Source organism: Colossoma macropomum, unplaced genomic scaffold, assembly GCF_904425465.1.
Source record: "Colossoma macropomum unplaced genomic scaffold, Colossoma_macropomum, whole genome shotgun sequence".
NCBI classification, from domain to species: Eukaryota; Metazoa; Chordata; class Actinopteri; order Characiformes; family Serrasalmidae; genus Colossoma; species Colossoma macropomum.
The window spans coordinates 8196126-8214459 of NW_023494807.1; the positions used below are offsets into that span (position 1 = coordinate 8196126).

Here is an 18334-nt window from a genome sequence, read left to right on the forward strand (position 1 = left end):
ATTTGGGCCTGCCGGTGGGCCCTGGCCATTTAAGGGGTGAAGCCCAAAGTCAAGCCCATCCAATAGGATAAAAGCTGAGGGACATTCCTATTTGAGAATCCTCATCTTTGGGCTTAAGTTATCTGGTTAACTGAGCAATCCTGCTTTGTGAAATATCCCACTGGTTGCTGTAACCCAGCGGTGGGGGAGATGAACCAACAATAGGAAGGTTGTGGGTTCAAATCCCATGACTGACTGAAAATGTTTGGTTGTGTCCTTGGCACTTAACCCCCACACTAACCCCCCACTGTCCGAGGCAGCGCTGCACTGCTGGCAACACTATGCAAAATGATAAATCTCTATTGATCCTTGTACGATCAATAATGTATAACACAACATGAATTGGGTTATTGCTGGGTGAACATCTGCAATCAGGGCAATTAAGTGGGATTTTATGTATGTACTGAAGACAAAACATAATGGGAGGGGTCTTCCGAGTGGTGCAACCACCTTGGCCCCATCATCAGGACATTTTAGCGATCCCTGGCAGTGCCAAAGCCATTTGTGGCGAGGAGTCCTAGAGCTCATAACTGTCCTCTTCCTCTCTGGCCGGATCTCCCCCATCACTCAGTGCAATGCTAGCCAGCGCAGGTACCCGTTAGCTAATGTAGTTAGATTGGGTTTGCGTTCTCTTCCAAACCTGTTCACATTGTATTAGCAGCAGTTCAGATAGATGTGGTGGTGCTTCACATGTCTTGGAGGAAGTATATGCTAGCCTTGACCCTCCCAGCTCGGTAATATCATGTGATAGAGAGAGCTAGCTAGCAGATGGGAATTTCTTCCCAAAAAATTGGGTAAAAAATAAAAAAACAACCCAATGCAACCCAACCCTTGACTCCAACATGAAATTCAAGAAATCCTTAATTGAAATCATGTCTATTTCATTTCTACTATACTGTTTCTTTATATACAAATAAAGAAGAAGAAAAGCTTCTTCAGATACAGGCATAACAAGTTGAACCAGTCACATCACTAGATACCCAGATAGTTTCCAGGTAGCTTGAAGCAAACCAGACCATGTTCAGATGGATCAGAGATGGGTTTTCTGGACAACACTTGAGTTTAAAGCCAACTTTCAGACTCCACCACACGTACCAAACTCTTGGTGCAAACTGCGTAGGGTCCAGAAGGCACTCTTAGCCTGTCTGTCTCAGCCAGTCTTTCCTCCTACTTTGTAGCCACACTGCTAGGCTCAGATTTATGTAAGGATGTGCATTCTGGCTAATTTTGCTATGCAAGCTAATAAGCAAATATTTAGTTAACCGCTGGAAAGGAAAAAGCCAAAAAAGGCTTAATGTAGGGCTGGTAGAACTGGTGAAAGAAATGAGTAGCATACATTTAGCAGCATGCCGAGAAATACATTTGAAAATTATTCAAGGATAGCTAATGTTTGTGTCAGTGGCTGCCTCTTCTGATGAGCTAATGAGCTAACACAACAGCTAACTGCTATGTTGAATGCTGATGAGGACTCGTCTTCTTTTACTTGTGGTCTTTTCTTCTCAGTGAATAATGTACCAACATGTTAGTTTGTCAGAGAGATGTATTTTGACTGTGTCTGGGTGTATCAGCTAGAGTAGTTAGCCTAGTTAGCAAAAAAGCCATGCCAGAGCTACCTGCAGTCTCCGCTTTCTCAATCATGTCCTTAACAAGACAAGAGGACCATGCATTCCTGTCTGTTATATTATAAGTTCAATCAAGTCACTTCCTTCTCCTGGTGACCATAGAGAGTGGTTTTCCAGAATGTTCTGTTTTCTGTTTAAGTATTCAGGCTTCTTAGTGGATGTCATGATTCTTCTAATTATTTCCATCTATCTTGTAGCTGGTCGACCTCTTTCTATTTTACCTTCAGTTCTTCCAAGTATAATGGTCGTGACAGAGGTTTTGAATACATATTCCCTTAATAAGTAATCAATAGATTAGATAATGTAATCAATAACCAAATAGGTAGTATTGCCTAACAGAGAATATTAAGTCTCTCACAAAGAGTCAGACTTAGTCTGTCTGCATAGGAGATTCTAGACACTGGAAAGCCTCTGGGTTCACAGAGAGGCCTGTGTGTACTTACTGACCCAGGGAAGAGAGGGGCAGGTTGACCTTGAAAGGTAAAGCAGACTGGTAAAAACCAGTTGAAACCAGTTTTTTAGGAGTGAGCTCATCATGTGATGACCAAATTGATGGACGAAGAGATGCACCTATTAGAGAATGAGCTAATATCAAATTTTGAGAAGTAAACAAAACTAAAAAGTAAACAAACTCAGCATCTGAACACTCTTTCCTTTTTGATATATTTTGAGAACTTAAAACAGTTATTAGTGAAAGTGTTTAGCTGGTATTAAAAGATTTCTTTTTTATTCATAATATTATGTTGGAGGGCCCTGCGATGGACTGGCGACCTGTCCAGGGTGTATCCTGCCTTCTGCCCAATGACAGCTGGGATAGGCTCCAGCACCCCACCGTGACCCAGAAGGAAAAGCGGTTTAGATGATGTATGTATGTATGTATTATGTTGGAGGCCTGGGGTTGAAGGGAACAAGCCCTTGGTCCTGACAGTCTCTTCCAATGAGTTTGTCAAATAATATGTCCAACATAAGAGCTTCAGTTTGGTAATCTGAGCCAATTTTTGTTGCCGTCCAAGGTTCTCTCAGAAGCTTTCACCAACACCAGAACTTAAAGCCATCGGTATTTTTTTGTCCTGCTTTTTGTTGTTCAGCTTTTACATACTTCACATCACTACTTTAGAAGATATTTTCCAGCTCCATCATCCTTGTTCAGTTGTATTTCTTGACTGCTGGATGCTCCATTTTTAATGTTTGATCCAAGTATGCAGAGGTTCTCCACCACACCATTATCTTCACCATCAGTGGTAAAACTAGCAGCTTTTTCCATTGTTTTGACCTTTTTTTCCCATCATATTGACCTGAAGACCCATTTTCTCACTTTACTGAATCACTAGCCTGTATATTTTCCTGGTTTTCCCATAATGGGATGAAACAAACGGCTGAATAATGATTTCAGTGTTCGATAACTGGCACCTCAAACTATTAACCGAGCACTTGTGCACATCCCTAGCAATGTTATGAGGCGGGAGCTTGTGGAAAGGAAGCACCAGCAAATGAGCTGCAGGGCTGAGATGACAGCGGGAGGGTGCCATGGGAGGAAAATACGACAGCAATTATATGCTTCTATTCACCTCACGCAAGGACACTTCCACTGGAGAGCATGACAACACCATAAGCAAAGAGAACAAGAGCATATACACAACCCCTCCTACACCTGTTTATCAAAAGCCATGATACACCACACGATAGTGGAGTGTCTGTGGTGTCAGTGAGAATGCTGAGAAGTCTGATAAACCCGCTTGAGCTGCCTGTGTGACGTCTTAATCTAAAACAACCCAATGGGCCTCATTCACCAAACATTCTTAAGAACAAATTTCTTTTTAAAACCCATTTACGCCGTTTTCATGAAGATACTGACAATCAAAGGTGATTTCCTATCTGGGATTTGTTCTTAGATAAGAACAGAATCTACACACACTCAAGAGCACACAGGTGAAAATTAATCTGACATAGACTTAGGATCTTGCTCAAGAACAAATTTAAGAAAAGCTGAGGAAGATATTAGTGAATGAGGCCCAGTGTTATCTAAGGTTACGTTCACATTACACGCCTCATCGCTCAAATCCGATTTTTTGCTCAGATTTGATCTATCTAACAGGATGGTTCACACTCCTTTAGGTAAATGATTCAGATCTGTCATTAATGTGAACGAACCAGCGTCCTGAAATGACCCGCATGCGCGTATCCTACTCAGTAACGTCACGTTAATGAATCACGTGCATCATCAGCAAACAGTCTAACGAGCTTCACTGAGAAGATAATTAACTCTGATCAGCTCTCAGCTTCGTTATCAGAGCGAGATGAAGGTGAAAAAGGTGAGATGTGTTGCTTTTCCACCATTTACAGGCTTTAACTTCTGTTCGGCGCTTGCACAGTGGAAAAAAAAGTACATGAATTCCGATCTGAGCGCCACATTAAGGTCGCATGGCCATGATACGTATCTGATCAGATTTGCATGTCCACACAGTCCTGAAAACATCAGATCTGAGTCACATTAGGGCCAAAAGTCGGATTTGTGCCACTCACACAGACCCTTCACCAAAACTGGCACCTAATGTGAGATGCTAATGCTTCCTCATTTTAGTCACTTCAGTTTTTTCTCTGAGGTTAAAATTATGAAACAAAATATTTGTAATTCTGTTAAAGCCCTTTTTTGAAGAGGCCTAAAGCAAAAAAAAACTTGGAATATTAGTCATTTTAGTCATTTTTTGAGGCACTGAACCAGTTTGTTTTTCTTGTTTGGGAAGTCTTTACCTTCAGAAAGACTTCCATGTGCTGCTACATTAAAGTCCCATTTCCACTGGGTGTATTAAATAACTTTCCTCCACATTGGTCATTAATTTTTACTTAGCAGCTCTAATTAGCTTAAGCCACGCTAAATTTCCTTTGTGAGCTTTCTCCAATTACTCATTCTCTTTCTGCCTCTGTCACATATGGTCTGTAATCATATGGAGGGGAAGTCAATTTTTTGTGTTTTGGCCAGGAAGATGTTTTTTTGTGTGTGGTTACATCATACAGTGGGAGAGATACAGAAACGATCATGCTTTACACAAAGATAAAATAATGGATTAGTGTTATATTACCAGTTACAACATTACACCAGATAGAGGATGTTAAAGGGCCAATATCCTACGTTTCTTGTATTATTTATTTGTTCCCTTGTTCATTTTTTTCTCTTGTGAATGTGTAGTTTTATGCACCAAAAACAGTTCACATGACCATTTTTCAACCTCTCTTTCTTTCTTTGGAATTGAACAGGCTGTTTTTGTTAGTCCGCCTTTAAGACTGATATATGGAAATGAGCTCTATTTTGATTGGCTGCCCTACATCACGTTCTCTTATAACTTTAGTGTGAATGGGAGGGGCTAAACCACTGTAGGCTGAATAGGAGGATGTATGTAATGAGCCACATCACAAAACAGTTCATTCACAATGGGCTGATTTTGCTTTTATGTTCCACGTAGAAACTTTAACAATGTTTGCATATTACTTAAAATTTTATTTAAAAAAAAGCAAAGGAAATTCAATTTTCCAAGACATTTGAACTTTTTTCACTTAGAAAATCAACAAAATGTAATTTAACCAGGTTTGTGCTACTTTTGGATATGATTGCATATGATCATGTAATCTGCCCACATATGCATGCTGTGAAATTATATATATATATATTCTTTTCAGAACATCTTTTCTTTAGCATGAGGAGGCATTTACAAATACAGTGTTAATGGAACAGTGTTGCATAGGCCTTTTCACCCTCTGTCTTGTTAAATAGAAGTGGAAGAATCATAAACCTGTAGCTACAGTTTTATCTCTAATGTGATTACATTTTTCCTCGCAAGCTTACATCAACTGGTCCCTTTGTAAATGCAAATGCGCCTGATAATTCCCTCCACAAAACTTTGCGAGTGCTCACATTTGGGCTTTGATGTTGGCACCGTTTGCAAGGGCTTGTTAACATATGTAAATGTGATCTTGGCCTGATATTTAGATGACAAATTATTACCTTGCCTTTGTCTGGAGATGCCTAAAGGACAGGCCAAGCCCTAGGAGGGGGTTATGGAGAAGGGAGAGCTCTAGCAGGAGGGAAAGGAGGGTGTTTTGGGAAATGTTGGTGGCTACTTCATGGCACTCTGGAGGACAAAGTGCCAGATGCATAGAGGGCAGAATATACGCGCTGCAAAACAAAGTCATATTTAATAGAATCTCACTGAGAATTGACGTTATTGACTGAATGGTCTTTTGACACTCTGGTGTTTGTGACACTCTGCTTTATAAATCAATAGTTGGATTTGGGATTTGGTAACCTTATATTTGTCAATACTGGGTTATGTGTATATATCTATATCTATATCTATATTTATGTATGTATATATGACTTCAATGCTGACACTAACACTTGTTTACAAACAATACTATGAAAAAAAGGACTTTTTTGAGATTTTTGGATTGAACACAAAAAAAATATTAGAATTTTTACACCTTAATTAACATCTTTGATGTAGTAGTGAGCAGCATGCTGGTCGAAATTGTTCATCAGGTGTGAACTTCATCAGAACTGTTACACCAGTACAGCACAAATACACGCAGATAAGGTGATGTAGAAACAACACAAACGACACTAACGTTATCCCTGTTTAGCTGAGTGAGTCAGGAATGTGTCAGTCACATATCAAAGAGAAATAAAAGCAGCAGCCCCTCGATCACCTCCCGCTGTCTGGCCCATCACACCTTTAAGCGGTCTACAAGGCAGCGGATGTAACAGAACAGCCAGTCTTTTGGGGTTAGCCCCGGCCTCGCATGTACACCAGAGGGACTGTCGTGCTTCTTTTTCCTCTTGTATTGCCTGTGTTGACACCTGAATAACTGTAATATTTTACAGTTTCCATCAGTTTCTGACGTTCAGAGAGTGTACAGGACATTTATATAAGACAAATGACTTTAGAAGCTGAAGTTGGCTTCTTATTCTAATTTCCCATTCCACCTTAAATGGTGCTGCAGTTCTGTTCAAGCACCTGTACTGGTGCCACGTTTTAACTGCTGCTCCATTTAAGGTGGAAGAGAAAATGTATACAAAAAGCTGCCGAATGAGAAGCTGATTTCAGCCTCATAGAAAACATAACTCAACATTTACCACCATATTTGCTTATTCGGTTGTTCCTAAAAGTGAAGGGACATCCCAGAACAAACGTAGGTTTACTTAGCATCTAAGTCTGGTTTTATTTAATTCATGTAAGTAATATAGTGATGTAAGTAGCTATTTAACTAAGGAACATCGCATTCGATGTCCATGTCATGCAGCCTTAATTGATCTGTTTGTTAATGGTAAGTAAAGTCATGTTCTACTTAATGTTTGTGGACCATACTGGGTGCCTCAGCGGAGGCTTTTAACATTCAGATGGGCACTTTTTCTACATTTGAATGTGCATTTTTATTGAATTCTGACAGCCTTAATCGATAGTGACAACCCCATCCCAGAGCAGTGGTTGACCCTACATTACAAAGTCCACCTTATTTAACTTAAGCACATCAGCCTTTGCTTTATGGCTGTCTGTAGAAGTGCAGCTATTGCACCACTATTAGCACAGGCGTACAGTGTCTCAGGGTATAAATAATGTATAAAGTTGTAAGGCTGCAGACAACCCTAGTCTACTCAGAGGTTGCTGTTAACATTGTGAATATCATTTCCAGTTCTGTATGGAGTGCTGGGGGTTTAGAAGAAAGAGCGCAGTGTTTCCTGAGAAGGTGAAGGAAGCTAATACAGTTTGTGCTCTAGAGGGAACATGCTGGCAAAGCCAGCCTCAGACTGTCCTGCTGTGCACCAGGGCTCTTCATATAAGACCCACACAGAGGAGGTGCCAAGAGATGGTGTAGTAAATTGTGTAGTAGGACTGCAATTAGAGTGTCTTTATGATGGATAGGAGTAGAGTGGTGAGACTTCCTGCTGTATATGTATTACATGGCTTATCATTTGCATTTGCATATTTTGGCAGTAGCCCACTGATTCAAGGCCATTCACCTCACAGCTTCCCCTCACACTCCCTCTTGTGAATGACAGACTCTCTGTCTTGTACAGTTCATGGAAATTCTTCTTTTTGGTTCTTTTACATCAGCAAATGTAAACTCATATACCATTAATTAACACTGAATTTCTAATGGGATGGTCTGCCAGGCTGAATCATCAGAGCATAATAAATCACAGCAGGCCAGGAATTTAACTTCTGTTTGAACCCTCAGACGTTACATCTGACGTTATCACCCACAATAACAAAAGCATGGTGTAGTTTAATATTGTATCCTGTTTATAAAATAAATGTCTGTAATTTTTAGCTAATTTTTATTAAATAGAATATTGTTGTAAGACATTTATTTCATTGAGCATGTTTACATGCACGTAATCCGATAACTGCAGAAAATCAGATTTTATCAGTAATCCAGTCAACACGTTTACATGCACTTCAGTAATCAGATGATGGGAAAACTCCAGGTCTACATGAGTCAGGCAGTACTTGGATATCTGCTTTGCAACCAGCCGATAAACTCACAGAAGAAGACGTGACGTAAACAAAATGTCCAACTCAAACTTCATGCCGCGGCTTTTTTTTTAAGCATCGAGCCACTTTACCTGAAAATATGAACATACATCATCTAGAACATGAAGAATGTTTAAATTCTTCATTTTGTCAAGCATGTATTTGGTTTCAGTGTCACCTGAAAAGTGTTTTGCTGCGTCTCGCGGCGACGCTGCTCACTTATTTCCGGTACCGCCGTCTGTTCCGCACACGCGCAGACTGAGAAATCTGAAAGAAATCAGAGTAAGAGTTTACAAGCACTGAGAAACCTGATTACTGAGCTAAAATCCAGCCTCTTTATTAGATTTCTTAATCAGATTTCTAGAGCTTACTCTGATCTAAGAAATCAGAGTATGCTGTTTACATTTGAATAATCAGATAACTGAAGAAATCTGATTCTGATCGAATGACTGAGTGCATGTAAACACACTCATTGTTAACTTCTGGTTGGAAACAAAAGGACACAGTTCTTCACATGCCCACTGGAGCATTTTACAATCAGAACTTTTTCTCCATGGTCTGTATGTAGATACAACCAAGCGAGCTCTCCCATTGGTTAGGACTTTAGGAGCTGAACGGAAGGCCTAACACGTTAGATTAGCGACCAACATAATAAGGAAACAACATTGGAATCAACCAATCATGTTTTGATTTCCACTGTGTGAGAAAAACATCACTATAGGAAATTCTAGATACATCATTGACTGATTATGAACCAGGTTTCAGTCACTTTTTAAGAATGGAAAACAACGCCGGCAGCTCTAAGCCAGGACACTTTACTGAAAGAGTCAATGTAAAACTAGTACTTACAAGGAAGGGATGTAACGATATGCACATTTTACGGTACATGTTGTCGTTTGTGCATCATAATATACTTTTTATACAAAATTTAAAACATAACTTCAGCATTTATTTTGGTATTTATTTTTGGTAATTCCCAAGTCTTTTTTTCATTTTCTTAGAAGACATAAAATGCATAAAAGAATATAAACAACAGTTCAATATGTTGAAGTAAACAAAAATGTAAACTATAAATGGTAGATCTCAATGTTTTCTCCTCAGGTTTGTAAAATTTTCAAAAATTTCTGCTCCACTTAAATGGAGCAGCAGTAATTGCTGTAACAGTAATAACAATATATGTTGGAGTCATGTTAGCATTTTCTGTGTTATTCTGTTTTAAAAAAGTATCATATGAGGTAATGACAAACGCCTTAAATATGCTTTTAAGGAGGAATGCAAAATTTAAATGACCATGTATATACATATCAGGACAGCCATAATACATGGTAAAATAAATGTTAATTCCTGTTATAAGCTTCAAATAAAAATGTGAAATATCTTTTACAAGCTTCAGGTTTTAAACACTGTGTCCACTCACTGTCCACTCTATTAGGCACTCCTACCTTATGTTTGTCATCCTCTAGTCCTTCATCAGTGGTCACAGGACGCTGCCCACAGGACGCTGTTGGCTGGATATTTTTGGTTGGTGGACTGTTCTCAGTCCAGCAGTGTGTACAACAGTTGAAAGCAGTGCTTGCTTGTAATGTAACTGGCTAGCCTTTTATGTTCAAAATAAGCTCAAATTGTCACTATTGTTTTTGGCCTGTAGCTTGGAGATGCTGAGTTACTGCTTATACAGTAAGAACCACCACTGGTTATATTGCTGGTTCACATTCTTTATGAATTCGATCCTGACTCGCTGGAGCAGGGGGTTTCTAGTTCAGTACCTCCTAAGACGTAATAGGGTCCAATGGATGTACCCTTGCGGCTGCTCAGCATTCACAGTTAACCCTGTCACATGTTCCAGCCCACTGCCATTCTCTTTAGAGTTTCGCTGCCTCATTTCTTTGAGAAGAGATGCAGACCCAGTTTGCTAATGTGGACCATTTCTGTTCGTCAGCAAAGCAAAAAGGTCTTTTTGTAGGTCTAAATGGGTTAAAGGCATAGTGTGGTCATCCATTTGGAGCTAGAATTGGTAGACAGTGAGATTACTTATCTGCCTGACTAAACAGTCCCTAATAAACAAAGAGGTGATAGTTGACAGTTGATAATGCTAAAAGCAACATGCCATTAGGCCATGAGATGTTTGCACTGTGACTTTCTTTATGGTGAAAAAGGCTTACAAAAATGCCGCTTTCATCAGACTGCATTTTTTGGAACAAAGCGTTCATTTAAGAACATGAAACATTGTCCAAAAGCTAGTGTAGATCAGTCCTTAATGTAGCTTCATAGTGCCCACCTGCAGCTACGCACACTTATCTGTTGGGCTGGAGTGTAAAAACCGACTTGATGTGAAAAAACCTTATGACGACTAAACATTAAACTATAATTAAGGACTAAAAATACTGCTTCTGACGAAATTATCCCTGTGTAGCAGCACACCACGACTCACAGGACAGCTCACTACTGTACAAGTAAATGAAAATAAAACCTGTACTAAAGTTTCTGATCATGGATCAGAGCACAAAACACTCACTTTCTTACTTGATGTGTGATACACCCGTACTGTTTGCAGAGACGCAGCCCCATATCATGATGCTCCCACCTTCATGCTTCACTGTGGGTATGACGATTCTTGGGAAACTTTCTTTCTCTGAACATCACAAGCTAAATTATTGGCAAAAAGTTCTAAATGTGTTTTGTTGGACCAAAGTACACTCTTAAAACAGATGGTTCTTCAAGGGTCCCTTAGTAAAGACAGTGGGTTTATATAGGAACCATGAACACACAAAGAACCATTAGCATGCTTTGCATGGTGAAATGTTTTCTCAGATTGAAGGGGAATGTGTTGCAAATGGGTTCTTCTATTGTTACAAGCTTGGCACTGTAACAATAGCAGAACCCCTTTTGATGCTATAAAGAACCCTTTTCAGAAAGATTCTAGAACCATATGCAACACATTCTCCATTCTCTGAAGAACGATTTCACCCTGTAAATAGCTGTGAGTGTGCCTGGTTCCCTATAGAACCACTGTCTTTACTAAAGAACCCCTCAAGAACCCTTTTTTAAGAGTGTATATTATTCCAAAAGATTTCTGTTTTATCTAAATGTTTGCATGCAAATTTTACGTGTATCTCTGAGTTTTGAGTAGGGTGTTGGAATGGAGATAATTGTGGTGCGGTTCATTGCTTAATGGAGTTATAAAATAATAGAAATTTGGGGAGGGGGATGCCTGAAACCCCTTCTCCTTCAAATCTAATGCCCTATGAATTTCTATCTATGGTTCATTTCCCATGACATAATAGTTTTTGCAATCCCCACCATCATCCCATCTCCTCCCTTCTATCGGCCCTCAGCTGGGGGGGGTTGGCCTTCTAGCCATCTGTCTAGCTGTCCAGAACTCCAGCAAAAGTTCTCAGAGTTCTTTCCCCTCCTTTAATTAGACCGCCACCATAATGTAATGGCCTGGTCTGAAATCACAGATTGTTCTTTGCGTTCTTTGCGTTGTTCCTGCTGCTGTCAGGTTGTCCTACAACTCTTCTTGCAACAAATTGGAAAGATAAAAACAATGAGTTCTATTTATCAATTTTATAACCATTATCTGTAAAATTATGTTCTTTTTAACTGGAAGATTGGCGTGAAAACCTAGAGCTATAAGCTTGTGTTGTATTCTCAGCCTTTCAGTCTTTCACTGTTAGCCTCAAGTATCAGACCATTCAAAATATGACTGAATAGCACATGAATTGGAGTTCACTCAGAACGATGCTCTTCACTCAATTGTGTGCCAGGCCCTAGGGCAGCTCAGTGTACGGTCACTGTAATGGGCAGCCAAACGTCAAAGCCTCTCATTCACTCGTGACTCTGCTTCCTCTGACGTCTCCTTTATTTGAGGCCTTTGATTGCATAAGAAGAGATAGACGGGGGCTTGAACAGCACTGCGAGAGAGCTTTGAGTGTGTACTGTTCCTATGAGCCCGGAGGGAAAGTCCATTATAACACAGAAAACAGCTCACAGCCATGAGCTGATCACCAACTGACAGTGAAATCGGCTTCACCGTCTTCATTTCTGCCATGTTTGAGTTTGCGTGATGTTTGTCTTGTATGTGTCAGTTGCAGGTGCAGATCATTCTGCTTTCGTTGTGAGAGAGATACATACACGACATTTATTCCTTACACACACCTGTGGCCCCATTCCTCACACACACACCTGTGCTCTCTGTGTTTCAGGACTCCTTGGTCTTGTAGGTCATGGTCAGCAGAGGAGGCTAGAACAGAGTGTATTGTCGATGTCCATAGAAAACGTGTTTCCAAAGTAAACAATTTACAGGAGAAGGAAAAAAAAACATCCTTAACTTTTAACGTAAATTAATAGAGGGGGGCGGTATGGCAAAAATATGATATAAGGATAGATTATGATACTCGATATATCACATTATTTATTGTTTTAAAAATCTGATCAGTTGGAACAGAGAAATTAGAACCAGTAGAGCTACATTTGAAAAAAATTAAAAACTGTGAATACAATAGTTTTTATGCAATATTAAACATCTGTTGCACTAAATCCGGTTAAATGGGACTAATTTTGCTTTCTTTATAATGAAACATGCAGCTGGAGCTCAAGTTATGCTCAATGCGTTTGAACGTTTCTATGGGTCCATTCATCATTAAATTTTCAGGCAATATAAAAACAGCTTCCATATTAAAATGATGTAGAATAATAGAAAATTGACAAAAATGGAGGTATTCTGTAATGTCATAGAGACACTGGGTCAGATGTACAGTGAGAGGAAACAAATATTCAGATACTTCTGACTTACAAATAACAAAAACATACATATTCAGCATAAACAAAGATGTGTTTACAGAAATGACTCTGATGGGGGAAAAACAGTATTCAGACAACACTGATTAACAGCATTGGTACTTAATGCAAAGTCATTTTTGGCAAGTACAGCTTTGGGACGTCTATGATAAGATTAGCTTTTCGAGCCATTGTGGTTCAATTTTGGCTTGTTCCCCTTAGCAAACCGTCTCCAATTTCCTAAAGTTACAGGGGTCCCTCTGGATCCAGTCAGGAGATTGGCTGGGCCTTTATCTGTTTTTTTAGAAACTTGTCTTGAGTTATTTTGGCTATATGTTTGGGGGCAGTGTCTCGTTAAAATGTGTCTCCTCCTCAGATTTAGTTTGTTGGCCAATGACATGGAATCCTGCTGTAATATCTCCCAGTACATCACTCCTTTCATGTTTCCTCTAATGATGCTCAATGCAGAGAAGCAGCTCTATATCATGAGGCTCCCACCTTCATGCTTCACTGTGGGTGTTCTTGGGATCATATGCGCAACCCTTCTTTCTCCAAAAATGATGAGCTGAATTGATGAAGTTCTATTTTTGTTTCTTCTGAGCGGAGTATGTTGTTCCCAAAAAGTTCTGATTTATCTAAATGCTTGTGTACAAACTTTTAGATATCTGTGCATCTATTTTAGCAGAGGGGTTTTTGGTGTGTAGGAACGGTGATGATTGCAACACAGTTCTTCGCTTGTTCTCTGTGTAACTGTTGTTCCCACTGCTTTCAGGTAACCCGCAGTGACAGATGACTTGTCTCTTACCTTGCTCATCATTTGTCTGAAAGCACTTTGTGTCTGCTGATTCCCTGAACTGTCTACATGGATATTATGAAACCAGGTTTGCTGACACAGATGTTTAAGGTCCTGTTTTTTTAATAATGTTCTCTTTATGAACTTTAGGAAGCTCCTCCAGCTTCCTGATGCTTGTTGCATGGAATCCTCAGACAGTGGCCACCAGTGCAATTTGCACAATAACATTTTGCAGCATTTCTATGCAGAACTGTATTTTTTTATCTATTTTTTATGCTTCCTTTAGATATAGCTTTTAATACAGTGACTGAATACTTTTTGCCCATAATTTTTGTTGTACTTACATGCATATATTGCTGCCGCATCACAGCATATTTTGCACTGAATCTTCTCACACAAGTACATCTGATCCCAAGAGTATAAAACATAAAACAGTGTTATTCTGATTGTAAATATTCTTTCATCGTGTGTTTGAGGCTGGTGTCTCCGTCTAACTGCTGCTGTAGTGTGAAGTCTCTCAACAACACGTCTGAGATGTAACTGCACATCTAAGCCTGGTAATACTCCACTAATTTTTTGCACGATTGCCCCATATTTTACACGGCACTCCCTCAAATGCACATGCACGAGAAAGAGAAATTTGCTGTTTGCGTTTGGCACATAGTCTATAAACTGCGGGTTCAGTCTCGTGCACCAGTTTCATACCTGATACCCCAGCAGAATCTGTCTGATTTGCACCTGAAATTGGCACAAGAAGCTTAGCGCAGTAACCCCAACAAGCTGAAAAAGCATTTTTGTGTGCTACTAGAGCCAAATGTGACAAACTATTTATGTGATTGTTGTCAGATCTTACCAATGATTTCAAATATGCCTTTGAAACATTTATGTGGCTTTCAGTTTCAGGCTTATATATCTCTCCCCATTCAAATATATAGGAGCCTGGTCTTGTACAAATGGAGAGCCACTAAGAGGGCAGACTTTCCTGTAAGTCCTTTGCTGATACCTAGTGTCAGTGTCGGGGAAGGACTAACAGAAAATGCTGCATCGAAGGAAAAATAAGAAATGTGCTGGAATTCTATAACAAATCCGGCCTTAAATGTCAGATATGTGCTCATAGCACAAGAGAACATAAAGAGAAGTGATTTAGGTGATAATAATAATAAAAAATAATAACTAAGTATTATAGTGCAATAGTATAGTACAGAGTTACAGTTTATGTATTTTAACTGGTCTAACTGGTTTTGTAAAAGTCATGTTAGTAACTTTTTATTTCTTCCTCCCAGGTAGTGAAGTGGTTTGTTAAAGCAGTTTGAGTTTTATTAATTAAAACATCTGAAGTCCTCTTGCATAAAGCATGCAGTCCATGAATTAACATTCAAAAGTAAGCGCAAGTAACTTGAGTAAATTGTAGTAATTATTAAGCTACAATTGAGCCAATTAAATCAGACTGTCAACATGGCTATTTGTTTGTTTTCATAGGTTTGTTTCCCTTTTTGTTTCACCTTTCTGAACAGCGAGGAGTTTGTTTCTCATTAATGTTTAATTGAAGGCAATCATGCTAAATGTAATCAGTCAAGAGACGCTGAGATAATACATTACATTACTGCAGTTCAGGGGAGCAGAGCTACTTCAGTCAATTTAATCCAAACACACACACACACACACCTCCATCCCTTTTCCACTACACGTACATAAACACACACTCACATGAGAAGTGATTTAATATCATTTCGATGACATTTATAACCGCTGAGGCACCATGGCAATAATAAATGGTTAATGATGGTGTAGTGTTTATTTATTTACATAATCATTTTGCCGTTGCAATGTGTTCTGTAATCCAGTGATCATTGATTCTCTGTCTGTGAGATTGGAGTGACTTTCTTTGCAGAAGTCTGACGTGTCCTAGTCTTGCAGGGCCAGCATGATCTCGTAAAAACAATAGGGGTGCGCCTGGGAACAACTTGTTTTGGTAGTGAATTATGGCAAAATCCATCGCAAAACAAGGGTACGCCCCCTCTTAAACCTCCACATGAATTCCTGCATGCGTCCAGAGTACAATCAATAACACAAGCTAAATAGGGTTGGACCCAAATGGTCGACTATTTGGATATTTGTTCGTTGGGTTGGTTTTCAGTTTTTAACTTTGGGATTTGGGTTTTCGCTCTATATATATGCACCGATCAGGCATAACATTATGACCACCTCCTTGTTTCTACGCTCATTGTCCATTTTATCAGCTACACTTACTATATAGGTGCACTTTGTAGTTCTACAATTACAGACTGTAGTCCATCTGTTTCTCTGCATACTTTGTTAGCCCCCTTTTACCCTGTTCTTCAGTGGTCAGGACCCCCATGGACCCTCACAGAGCAGGTACTATTTGGCTGGTGGATCATTCTCAGCACTGCAGTAACACTGATGTTGTGGTGATGTGTTAGTGTATGTTGTGCTTGTACGAGTGGATCAGACACAGCAGTGCTGCTGGAGTTTTTAAACATTGTGTCCACTCACTGTCCACTCTATTAGACACTCCTACCTTGCCAGTCCACCTTTTAGATGTAAAGTCAGAGACAATAGCTCATCTGCTGCTGCACAGTTTGTGTTGGTCATCCTCTAGTCCTTCATCAGTGGTCACAGGACGCTGCCCACAGGACGCTGTTGGCTGGATATTTTTGGTTGGTGGACTATTCCCAGTCCAGCAGTGACACAGTGGGCGCTAACAAAGTATGCAGAGAAACAGATGGACTACAGTCTGTAATTGTAGAACTACAAAGTGCACCTATATAGTAAGTGGAGCTGATTAAATGGACACTGAGTGTAGATACAAGGAGTTGGTCATAATATAGATAATATAGATAGATATATATATATATTTTTTTGGCTAGATGTAGGCTATCAATAAAGGCGAACTGCAAATACTGTAACGTTCAGGCTCCATTGGAGAAACTTAGACAACTCAAAGTTACTCTCCATAATGCAGCCTTACTTTTTAATTTGCTGAAAACAGCACCAAACATGGTGAAAAGAAACACAACTCTGCTCCACTATGGAAAACCCACCACTCCACCTGTATTCAGGCTCCTATTCTGGCAAGTTCTTGTACGCATCAACCTAAAACAGCCCAACATAAACATTTCTTCTTTTAAACAAAAACAAAAAACGGAGGTACTTTTTTTTTTGCAGCGTAGCAACTTTTTGTTAGCACATACTTGTACAAATGCACTGTTAAAATGTGGAAATATGTACCATCTTAGCTCAGGTGTCTGACATCTTGCTCACTTACAGCAGTGAACATCATGCTAACGCGGTGCTAGACAGCACGTATTCCTGGCATGGCTGCAAACAGTGCCCAGCCATACTGGTCCCTCACTAGGGCTGTGATGTATGCGCTTTGCCCTGAAGTTAGACCTCCTTTGTGAAGCGCTGGTTAACCTGTGTATACACGGTGCTATTACCCCCCAGCCCGTCGCTAAGAGGGGCTAGGAGGCCTGGAAGACAGAATGAAGCCACACTGTGAGCCACGCTTTGGATTTTACATGCAGATTTTCTCAGAATTCCACCGACTATCATCTGCATCGCCCTAGTTTTAGTGCTTATGGTAGTCAGTAATTAGAACACTGTAGAATTAATTTAAATGTCTGTAAACAAAATGGCTTTGTGAAGTGCGACCAATCTTTACTACTAGCCTAGCCACTGATCTGTAGGCTAATAAATACAACCAAACTAGCTTTAGTGGAGCTCTTAACTCAGTCATTGAACAAAATTGTAATGTATACAGTGTTTCTGCATTTATTCAGTACAAAATGGTTGCCAGAACTGTGTTCTTTTTACCCTTACAGCCAAAGAAAAGAAGCCAAACTGAGGTCAGATATCTAGGCAACTATGGTAACTACCTTGCGTATTTTAGCTTGTTGTTCTCCTCATCATTTCTGTCATTTCAGAAATCCATTCTCTCCATTCTGTCTCAACTTCCTAGTAGTAACGTTAGCTAGCCATCAACATCCACCCCACAGCAGTTGTTGTCTTCCAAAAGTTCCTCCTACCTTCAACACACATCACCAGAAGGGTATTTTCCTAGTCTTTAAACTAGAAAACTTCACACTAGAGACTACTGTAGCACAACTGAAGCATGCAAGTAAGCAGAAGTAGTGAAAGTAACATTTTTCATTCCCTTTTTCATTTCCCTTCAGTGTCCCACCAGCCAGTATCCTTAAAATCTCTAAAAATCCCTTAAACATTAGTTAAGCACTAGGGTGCTGTAGGTTGTTCTCAAGGGGAGCCGGTCTGTCGCAAGTTTCAAAGGAATGTGTTCCTCACGGCTGACCTAGTGCCTCCTAATGCATCCTAGTGCCTCACCGTTCTTCAAAACTTGTGTTTGATTCAATCCATCAAGGCCTCATCACAGCCGGAGAGGGCTGAGATACCCTTTATGCCTCGCTTCCCTTGTTGCTTTCCTCCTGGGTGTGTGCGTCGATGTGTGTGCGTGTGTTTGGCACTTCAAAGCCCGTTCCTCCATCCCTCTCCTGTCTGTCGTCCATATTTAATCAGAACTCTCTGTGGGCTTGCTTTGG

General features: G+C 39.9%; 1 protein-coding gene across 6 annotated transcripts in view; it reads left to right on the forward strand.

Annotated features, from left to right (window-relative positions):
- stx1a (syntaxin 1A (brain)) overlaps positions 1 to 18334 on the forward strand; it is a 164280-nt gene that overhangs the window by 83370 nt on the left and 62576 nt on the right. The gene's annotated exons all lie outside the window — the stretch shown is intronic.